Consider the following 12,161-nt stretch of genomic DNA (forward strand, 5'->3'; position numbering starts at 1 on the left):
TTGGCAAACAATAAGCCTTGTGCATTTTTCTGGTCTGAAATACATATGGTTTGAAGCTGCAAAAGTTGCAGCAGAAATTGCAGAAGCTGTTTGCTTTCTTTTATCATATGAGCTTGCATGAAAGTATTCCTAGAATCCTATTGTTGTTGAGTTGGGGCCATGCTTGATTGGAGAGAGATTAGGATGCTGCATGCATTTTGTCTACTGAAATTTGTTTGAAGTTGCGGAAGTTTGCACAGCAGCAATGGCCAAGAGAAATGGTTTCTGTTTGTTTTGGCCGAAAAGCTGTGATTTGCATGCATGCAAACATTTTCAAAAATTGCACTTTGACCCCCCAAGTTCCCTTTTGTTTCACTAGGACCCAATCAATTGAATAATTTCCTCAATTTGGTCCTTGACTATTTTAATTCTGCAACTTCATTGCTTGTTTGTTTTAATTAATTACTATGCTTTGTTTCAATTGCATTTAATTCATGACTTTAGGGGCTTTATGATCAAGTGAGCTTTGTTTTGCACATTTCTTTTAATTTTTCTTAAATAAAGTGGTACCTTGACCTTTTTATTATTTTGAAGCCATTTTACTTCATTTGATTACCATCGCAAGGGAGGTATAACTTCTTTTATCTTTTTTGTCTCTCCTATGTGCTCCTACGTGTTATGTGAATATGCCTGTCTACTTCGCTTTCCTTACCTCCTTGCATGCATTTACTTACTTTTACTTTTATTTAAGTTTTATGGGGTACGTGTACACCTCTTGGCTTGTAATAGATAGGGCTCGAAGAGCATCTGGTCCATCTTCCCTTCCCCTTTATGCTTTTATGGGGTATGTGTACACCTCTTGGCTTGTAATAGATAGTGCTCGGAGAGCATCTGGTCCACTTCCCCTTCCCCCTGGTTGCTTGCTTTTGTTGCTACATGTTTAATTGCTTCATTAGGCTCTTGCATCTAGTCGAGCATGCTAAATGCTATGTGCTGTGTGTTTACGAGTATTTTGGCATGTCTACTTGCTTTCATAGCCATGAATGAATGGAATGGATGAATGTACGTTTCCGCTAGTCCAACGCTAGTCGGAATTCATAGAATGGGCTAGTCCAACGCTAGACCCTTAGGGATTTCCCCCTCATTAGCATATCATTTGCTTGTTCACCACATATCATGCATTTTTCTTAATTTTATCACTTGGCATGCTCCTCGAACCCCCTTTCCCTTCATTTTAGGATTTTTGCATATCATGATAGTTGTAGGGTCCATTTGCTTGAGGGTCCCCTTCTGATAAGGGAAACGAGCGAGTGTGGCTACTCGATAGCCTTAGCACGCTAGTTTCGCCTTCTAATCAAAGGGAAAATCGAAGTCGACAAGTTAGGAGTCATTCCCATACCCGACCTGATGCATTCCCTTAGGTTCATTCATTCTCATTTATCACTCACTCATTCTTTTCAATTCACATTTTCCTTTCCTTATTGTTCATTTTGATTTCTACTTCACAAAATTGCATTTAATTACACCTATATGCACTTATCACTATATTTCATACACTTGCACACAAACACTTGGATTTTTCATACGATTGCACACATGCACCTTTTCATACACTTGCACACAAACACTTGGATTTTTAATTTCTTTCATACACTTTCACACTTGCACACTTGAGTCTCATTTGCATTAATCGACCTCTGTGGGGTTTTCCTTTGTTGGCCGCCACAATTCATGTGGTTTGGGACCAAAAGCCTCACGAGAGACATCGTAGAATTTAGGATTGCATTTTTCTTTCCGTTTTGCATTCATATAGTCATATCCAACGTGCGAACATACATTGGGTAGGAAATTAGGAAAGGTAAGGTTAAGTCGCGCAACTAGCCTTGGCTAGGTCAAAGGGGTGCCTTGGATTCTATCCTTGCCTTCCCCTTTGTCAAACGTGACCCCCGAACCTTTTGTTGGCCGCCACAATTCATGTGGTTTGGGACCAAAAGCCTCACGAGAGACATCGTCGAATTTAGGATTGCATTTTTCTTTCCGTTTTGCATTCATATAGTCATATCCAACGTGCGAACATACATTGGGTAGGAAATTAGGAAAGGTAAGGTTAAGTCGCGCAACTAGCCTTGGCTAGGTCAAAGGGGTGCCTTGGATTCTATCCTTGCCTTCCCCTTTGTCAAACGTGACCCCCGAACCTTTTTCTTTGGCTTACGTGGACTAGGAGTCATTTTAAAAAGGGTTTTACTACTTTGTATTTAAAAAACACTTTTTGGGTGACTTGGTACACCCCAAATCTATACCAAGTGGCGACTCCGTTTTCATATTTAAAAAACCCTTTTTAAAATTTCATTTGGCCAAATCGTCGCTTTCCAAAGTCCCATGGCCTTTTTACTTTTCATTTTGCACACGTTCACACCACACTTCACATCATCATCACACACACATCATTCAAAAAGTGGGGCGCGACAGTTGGCGACTCCACTGGGGACTTCCTAAGTGGGTCCAAGCATTTGACTTAGCCATTCGTTTCCTTTTCTACCCTTTTTATGCATTGCACTTGGATATTAGGCTTGCATTTTTCATTTTTAGGGCCTTTTGCCTCACGCGCGTATCAAACTTTTCCCTCATTCACGTATATGTGATTGGTTGATTGGATGTATGTTTACTTGTTATCTCGCGCTTGCATTGCATTTTGGGAGGTGTGGGTCACCCTAGAGCCTCGCGTTGGTTCTTGACCCTTTCCCTCCAAACGAGCATTAGCATACGAGCATACGCTTTATTTTTTTTTATCCCTTTTATTTTTCTTTAGTGGCTTGTCACGCCACTCTACCCTATTAGGATTAGGTGACTCACTTGGACGTGTGATCACGACACGATGTGTGTGTAGCATGTTCCAATGGGTCACTCAATCTTCCGCTTAAAGCTATTGGTTTATAGCCTTTAGCTTTTGGTCGAAGATTGAGGTTTTGATAGATTCACTCAAACACGTAGCCGTGACACGATGTGTGCGTAGCGGTGTTTGGGGAATCGCTCGAGCCACCGACAAAGAACCTTGGGATTGGTGACCCTTGGTTTCTAAGTCTGAAGGCTCGGGGACCTGAGCTCATCGAGTCTAGATGCATTAGCGAACCTCAACCTCATGCATCCATGATAGCTTGCCTAGGGTAGAGTCAGCTTTATCCTAAGTTAGGGACACTATTCACGAGGGGAGGGGTCCAACCCCTTTTTCATTGCTTTATTTCTTTGATTGCTTTACAATGTGTTATGTGTACTATCAATTGCACTAACCATTCTTTTGTTTCTTGGCTTGCATTCATATGCCTTAGCGATAAGAGGCCCTTTTGGCACTCTTTTAGTGACTCACCCACTAGATAGCTCACATGTTTAAATTTCAGTTATTGCACTTGGTTTTCAATAAATGCATTTCATTTTTAGACCTTTTCCCCCCGATACATTATTTATGTCCTTTAGGTCATATTTGTTACATATTTACATCGCTTTAATAATTGGCATCATGCATAAACCATAGAAAGGGAATGCCACATAGGGAATCCCGTGTTTAGGAATAAGCCACCTTGTGTCTCGGATACTTAATCCAGTGAGACTTGCACGTTTATATTTTTGTACCATCCAAAGGGGTAGTGCACAAGGTAGGTAGGATCCGATCATTTTCATAGAGTGATCTTTGGAATATGAGCATCTAATAATCACTTTTTGGCCATTTTATCAAAAATTGGTAAAAATCCCTTGCGCGAAGGACATTATTTGAAGAAATTCACAAATGATTCCTCCTATTGAGATGATAAATAAATTGAGGCCAAATTGTGATTTTAGAAGGCTCATAGACTGATTTTCTGAAACCACCAATGGCCGGCCGATTCAACCAATCCATTTTGCCAATTCATTCAATAAATCGTCAATTCTTTTGACCAATTTACCCTTTTTAGGGTCATCTGGTCAATTTTGAATAAATCGTCAAGTCATTTGATCAATTTACCCTTTTGTAGGGTCATTTGACCAATTTACCCTTTTTAGGGTCATCCGGTCATTTTTCAATAAATCGTCAATCCATTTGACCAATTTACCCTTTTTAGGGTCACCTGGTCAATTTTGAATAAATCATCAATTCTTTTGACCAATTTACCCTTTTTAGGGTCATTCGGTCGATTTTGAATAAATCGTCAATTCATTTGACCATTTTACCCTTTTTAGGGTCTTTTGACCAATTTACCCTTTTTAGGGTCATTCGGTCGCTTTTGAATAAATTATCAATTCAATTGACCAAATTACCCTTTTTAGGGTCTTTTTGACCAATTTACCCTTTTTAGGGTCATCCGGTCGATTTTTGAAAAATCATTCAATTCATTTGACCAATTTACCCTTTTAATAGATAATTCACAATATGATGCAAGGGTTAAACAAAATCAAGAAAAAGTAAAAAGGGGAAAGAAACCCAACCTCTTTTATTCTCTATCAATGATCATTCATTCTTTCTCCCTTTTCTTTCACTCTTGTAAGAACGATTCTTTCTTTCTTTCTCTTATCGTCTCTGTACCCTTCCTCTCCCCTTACCTCTTCTCTATATCCATATCTCTGTTTATCTTAATGATGACCTACCATACCATAACCATCTCTGTTTACTTGATGAATATGATGCTATTTTACTTGCAAGAGCATATTTCATTTTCAACTAAAGAGAAATGAATGTGCTTGTAGTGATGATAAAAAATTAAATAATGCAATTAATAATTAGAAGCATGGACGAGGAGGGATTAGTAGAAAATTTGTTGGGTTGATTGTTATCTTGAAAACTTGTATAGGATGTTAATAAATACATTTGATTTTCTTTACTTAATTAATATTGTTGGTTCTTGTTTTGTTATAGGTGGTTTACTCTGTTTTACGACGTTAATATATATTTCTATGGAGGTCAAAGTGTTGTTTTACTGGTGGTGGTAGGTGAGATTATTTTTTGTTATGTGGCAATGATGGATATTGAATTGAAATTTAGAGTGAGAGTTTGGTTGTTGTTTGTCAAGGGAGAATTGATTTTTTAAAAACATTTAGGCTGAGATGATATTACAAGACAGGGTTGAGATTTTTGGAGCTGCTAAAATTCTTGAACTATCAACCTGTTTTGCTTAGTAGGTTTGTCACATGTTTGGAAATCATTAGATTTGGCGTTAATATTTGAAGTGTTTGCTTGATGGTGGTGTTGTTGCAAATTTCGAAGAAAATGTTGAGAAAACTAATTTTCTTTTGTCTTTTTATAAAATAGGGTAGGGTGTTTGAGAAAAAATCTAACCTGATGGGTCTATGTTCTTACCTAAATAGTAAAAACAAGGGTAATTTCTGACAGCTAGTTTGTGAGTTTAGGATAGAAAGGAAAGGATGAAAAAACTTAAGTTATGAGAGAAAAGAAGAGAAGATAAAGAGAAATAATTCCAATGTTATTTGGAAGTTTTGAAAGAAATGGAATGATTTTAGATATGTATGTCAATAAAAATTTCATTCAATAGTTTTGTGAGAATAAAATAGGCAATTTGAAAAAGTTTTGTAAGCTTCCATCAGTTTTCCTTCGCTTTCCGTCTGTTTTGGTCAGAAAAAATTTTGCACTACAACAGCACTTGGCATCCTTCAAAATCCGTTCGTTTTTGTTCTTTTCCATCTCACTTAAAAGTCCCAATTGTAGGAAAATCCACATTTCTCTTCCTTTCTTTTCGATTCCTTTGAAATCTGAACTGCCAAACTAGCTGTAAAACTTGAGGGGAGCTCTCTGCCGCTGTTAGATACTTCAGGGGAGGTTTGTGCAATTATCTCCATGTAAAAAGCCTTTTGAAATTTCCACGTGGTGCATTTTTATTGTTCGGCCCCACAGGTACTGGCCATCTCTTTCCGTCCCCACACGGTGCATTATTGCGGTGCACCAGACCACAATAATCAGAGTGGTACGGTGCTGGCCTGCTCGTTCTACGGTGCACCAGACCGGAATAAATTTGGTTCAAGCATTATTGCTAGTCCAATGGAGAAAAAAAAAAAAAAGAAAAGTTAGATTAAAACTAAAATGTATAATCAAATATAGCTATCTGTACACCTTAAACATACTGTAAAATATTTAACTATTAACAACTAAAAGTTTAACGATAGTAGATAAAAATTACAAAAACGGTATTGCTAAATGATGCGAAAGAAAATTGAAAGATTATTTTGTGAATACGAGTGTGTTTGGATAGGAGATTATTTGAGATAATTTTTTGAAAAAAATATTATAGCACTTTTTTGATGTAATATATGTGAAATAAAAGTGTAGTTAAAAAATGTGTTTATGATACAAGTAAATCAGTGTGTGTAAATAAGATGCAAACTAAACAATCTCGTAGATAATTATCGTGAAATATATCAAATGAAGGGAAAGAAAATAATTAAAAATAAAAAATGAGGTCATTTTGTCATCCTATTGATACTTTACTTGCATCGTCATTGTGTTTTGTAATGTTAATCCTAATACATAAAGACCCTAATGTTTTTCGGATTAGTCCACCTAAATTGGGTCTTGGATTTTCCTCCATCATTTGAATCCGAACTCCGCTGTTGTTAGACGTCGTCCCCAGTTCGTGCCCCTCGCCAAGTTCATGACCGAGTAAAATGAAAGTTCATTTGGAAGTACAATGCTAATGTCCTATTTGGATTGTTATATTATAAAATATTTAAAGAAATACACTGCAATGATTTGACATATATTAAATAAAAATATAATTATAAAAAATATATTTATAAAAAAAAATATAAAGAGTTTGATGATTCTTTCATTTCGTCAATCACTTCAAGAGAAAATTCATTTGCCCGAAAAAGACGCTCAGTTGATGGTTCTATAGCCGTTGGATTCTTGCGTCACTCACGAGAACAATTTGATCTTTGAGCACATTCTTTTGTTGCTCCCTCTGACTCATTTATTTAGTCATATTTGAAAAATTCAACTTTTTAAAAATAGTGATTTGATTATGATGTTTGTATTTTTTTTTCAATTTACCTTCATAAATTTAAATTTTCAATTTGAATGATAACATGCATTTGATTAGAAAGAATAATTATATTGGAAAGAGATATTAAAAGACGTTTTAAATTTTTTAACATGATAATTATTTTGAAATATTTCAAGATGAAAAGTACGATATTTTCAATGGGATGGAAGGAGTATTATTTATTATCATGTGTGTTCTTTTTTTGGCAACGTGAATTATGGCCACTTGACTTTCACATTCTCGTCATTATATTTTGGTCATTGGTTTTTATTTCTTTTTTTCATTTCAAATTGATAATCAAACTACCGTGACATCGCCCCTATTCCATCTAATTTAATCGATAGGTAAATAGTAGTGTTTTAACTCTGAAATGTGAAACCTTTTTTTTGTTTTGTTGTATGCTATTGAATTTCTTCATGTACAAAGCCTTTTGAAATTTCTTCAGTTGCATTATTGTTGTTAGGCCCCACACGGTTCTGGCCAGCTCAATTGATGCGGGGCGGTATTACGGCAATAATGCAACTTTTCTTTGCAACAATTTCTTTTAGAGTTAGACAGCTCGTTGGAAAAAGCTGCAACTGATAAGGCATGATTCCATGACATTTGTCCAGGAGTGGGGCGGGGCCAGGGGAAGGGGAATACAGCAATAACAACTAATTAATTAAACAAAATGCACTGAGAAATCTTTGCCAAATTCGATGCATGAAAGCGAATTGACATCCAAAACCCTACTGATTCAATTAGGCATATGGAGAATTGACAAGGAAGTAATAAAGAATCCATCAAGTTACTTTTTTTTTTTTTTGTCAAAACGGCAACAATATATTCAACAGATAACAAGTTACACATTCTGAAGCAACTGCTTCTCTACGTCTGCTTGAGCACAGTCAAGCAACCAAACTGGAAAATTAACTTTCCAATCAACAATAGCATCTAAGTCTAGAGCAAACTTAGCTAAAGAGTGACTAACAGAGTTGGAGTCCCTTTTGACAAAGGAAAACCAACATTCCTCAAAGTTATATTGTAGCAGTTTAATGTCCTGCAAGACAGTAGACGCAAGAACATCATCCAAGTCCTTCTCAATCTTATCAATCACCACCTTACAGTCTGACTCTATAATAATTTTTTCCCAGCCTTCCACCGCAGCTTTAACCATTGCAGCTCTTATTGCCAAAGCCTCTTCAAGTACAGGTTCAGAGCAAGTGAATGAAGGACATGCCCAAGCAGCAACCAACTTTCCTTCCCAGTCCCTAGCCACAACACCCCAGCCAGCTTTCCTATTCTGCCGATTCAATGCAGCATCCGTATTCAGCTTGATCCATCCTTTGTCAGGGGCAGACCATCTTCCTACCTTCTTTTTTAGCTGCTGTGGCTCCTCCTCTTCCTCTCGTCCCTCCCCTACACTTTCCTGATACTCCAACCACTCCGTAGCAGCTTTGTTTACCACCACCCCTGGACCTCTACCCTTACCATTGAAATTTATCTCGTTCCTATCTTTCCAAATTTGCCATAGTAGATTGACTGTGAATATAACATGCTCCTCACCCTTCTCCCTAGATGTAGCCTCCACTAACTCAGACCATCACAACCAGAACTTTCCTTTTAGATTCTCCAGTCCATCCCATTGAATTGGTGCCACCTTCCAGATCATCTCTGCGTGACTACAGAAAAACAACATATGTTCGATCGTCTCTGAGTAGATACCACAGCATTTACATAATGGATTGCCTTGCTGACATCTAGCCTTGATACTTTCATTGACTGGCAGGATACCCTTCAGACATTTCCAGATAAAATGCTTCAACTTATGCTTCATACTAAGCTGCCATAAAACTTTCCATCCTTTGGCATTTGCCTCATTCCTACTCCCTGAACCCTCTGGATCAGACCTCCTCCTGCTACCTACCACTTTTCCTTGAACAGCCTTATATCCAGACTTGACAGTATACTCCCCAGTAGCAGAATATGCCCAGAACAGCCGATCCTTAGAATCCTGGAGGCTCAATGGGATCTGCAAAATTTCCTCCCTCTCCTCCTTATCAAATACTCTTCCCAACAGCTCCTCCTTCCACCTTCCATTCTCAATCAGTTCACTCACCAAGCTCAAACCCAAATTTGCATCTTGTTTTGATCTCACCTTCCCTCCTGTCAGCCCAGGGACCCATCTATCCTTCCAAATGTCTATAGTTTTCCCATCTCCTACTCTGATCATCATACCTTCCTCCAGCAAATCCCTCGCACTCAGTAAACTTTTCCAACACCAGGAATCAGTACTTTTCACTTTCAGTTTCCAGATAGAGGTTCCTCTGAAGTATTTAGCTTTAAAGACTTGACTCACCAGCAGATTTGGCCTAGTAAGGACTCTCCATAACTGCTTGGCCAAAAGAGCCAAATTAAAATTTTCTAAGCTTCTAAAACCCAAACCCCCATTCTGCTTAACATCAGATAGCTTTCCCCATCCTAACCAATGCAACTTCCTCTCATCACCTTTGCCTCCCCACCAAAACTTAGCCATTTCCCTCTCCATACCCCTACACAACTTCTTAGGAAGCTTACAACATGACATCACATAAGCTGGAAGGGCCATAACCACTGATTTTAGTAACACTTCTTTCCCTGCCAAACTGAGTAGTTTTTCTTTCCAACCTGATATCCTTCTCATCACCTTTTCCTTTACAAAGTTAAATACTTGTGTTTTTGATCTGCCAATTACCAAAGGTAACCCCAAGTACCTGCTCTGTTTGACTTCCTTCATCCCTCTCAGCTTCTCCAGCACCTTCAATCTAACCCCCACTGGGACGTTCTTGCTAAAGAAAACTGAGGATTTCTCAGTATTGATTAACTGTCCTGAAGCATCACCATATAGCCTTAGTACATCCATCAGTTGCCTTGACTCCCCTTCTTTTGCCTTACAAAATATTAATGAGTCATCTGCAAAGAAGAGGTGAGACAATCTAGGACCCCCAGAAGACAGTTGCAGGTCTGATAATTTTCCTTGTCTAATAGCCTGATTAAGCAGTACTGAGAAACCTTCTGCACAGATTAGAAACAAAAATGGTGACAAAGGGTCCCCCTGCCTTAACCCCCTAGATGGCCTAATGAATCCTTTCTTCTCCCCATTGACATTAACTGAGTAAGAAACACTAGAAACACATTCCATAATCCACCCCACCCACTGCTTGCAGAAACCCATTCTCAACATTATCTTTTCTAAAAAAGACCATTCCACCCTATCATATGCTTTAGCCATATCTAATTTAATAGCCATATACCCCTCCCTACCAGATCTTTTGTTATTCAGAAAGTGAATGCATTCATGAGCCACCAGGATATTATCAAGTATTTGGCGACCAGGAACAAAAGCAGACTGAGTAGGACTTATGCAACAATGTATGACATTTCTCAGCCTGTAAACCAAAATTTTGGAGATAACTTTGTATAAAACATTACACAAACTAATAGGCCTAAACTGAGTCATGTCAACAGGAGAATCAACTTTGGGAATCAGACAGATAAGCGTTTCATTAACAGCTCTAAGCATATTGCCAGAATGGAAGAAACTCTGAACAGCCTCAATCAGGTCCATCTTTATATCAAGCCAAAACTTTTGAAAAAAGAGAGGGGTCATACCATCAGGTCCAGGTGACTTGTTTGGATGCATAGAGAAGACTGCTCTGTGAACCTCCTGCTCAGTCACTGGTAAGATGAGCTGCTTATTCATCCTATTAGTTATAGACTGTGGTACCTCACTAAGAATGGCATCAACTCCCTGAGTTGTCCCAGCAGTAAAAATCTCCTTGAAATACTGGATTATTTCTGCATTAGTCTCCTCCTCATCCTTACACCACACCCCATCTTTCCTCCTGATAAGACCAATCCTGTTCCTTTTCCTCCTTCCAGCCACACAAGCATGAAAATAGTTGGTATTCTTATCTCCCTCCACAAGCCATTTCTGTCTTGCCTTTTGACTCCAGTAGACCTCTTCAGCCTTATAGGCTTCAGCCAATCTTCTCTTCAAAGCAACTAGCTTCACCCCTTTCCCACTCACATTGCTCTCTTTTAACTCCTTTATCTCTTTTTTGATTTGTAAAACTACTCTTCCAGAGTTGCTACCCTTCTGCTTATGCCATCTCAATAATTCCACTCTGCACTGTTTTATTTTAAACTGAAATCTAAAACATCTCGACCCCTTGCACTGAGTGTTCCATACAGACTTCACTAAACTACCCACCTCCTTATGCTGAATCCAATTTTTATTGAACACAAATCTTTGCTTCCATCTCTTCCCTATTCCAGGTTTAGTGTCCACCAACAACATACAATGGTCAGAAGCTTCTGTTTCCAAATGCCTGCAGCTTGCATTTCTGTATGAATTATACCAACTTCCAGATCCTAAAACTCTATCCAAACGTTCCTTAATTTCCCCCTCATTATCCCATCTATTACACCATGTCCAAGGTTTTCCTTCATATCCAATATCCACAAGCTCATTGCTATTTATAAACTCTCTAAAGGTATTAAAACTATTATCTGCTCGATCCCTGCCACCCCATTTCTCTCCATGCGATATTATGTCATTCATATCCCCCATTATGACCCAATCCTCCCCTCATATCTGCCTCCTTCTATTGATCACCTCCCATTGGGCTTTCCTGATACTAGCATCCGGACTAGCATAGATGCACACACACCACCACTCCAAACTTGTATCACTATCAACAATCAGCAGTTCTATTGTGAAGGTAGTAAATAACACCTGTTTAACCTTCACCTCCTCCTTCCACATCACTGCCAGACCGCCAGCTAAACCCACTGGATCCACCACAAAAAGATAATCAAATTTAATTTTTTGTTTAACACTGTTCAGGACACTTTTTTTATTTTTGGTTTCAGACAGGAAAACTAAAGAAGGGAAGTGGAGTAACACAGCCTCCTTGAGCTGGGGAACTGTCAAGGGGCTTCCAACACCTCGACAGTTCCACGCCAGAGCTCTCATTGAAACTTGGGAGCCCCATTAAGGGAGGGCTCCACCACCTCAGAAACATCCATGTAACACACGTCCTGGTCAGGTCTCTTATTCCTTTTCCAAGGATAACCAGATTCAGGCGCACCATTCCCTCCTACATCCACCTCAGACCCTTTCCTCTTCCCTGACTCAAC

The sequence above is a fragment of the Coffea arabica genome, chromosome 11c (assembly GCF_036785885.1).
Source record: "Coffea arabica cultivar ET-39 chromosome 11c, Coffea Arabica ET-39 HiFi, whole genome shotgun sequence".
Lineage (NCBI taxonomy): Eukaryota > Viridiplantae > Streptophyta > Magnoliopsida > Gentianales > Rubiaceae > Coffea > Coffea arabica.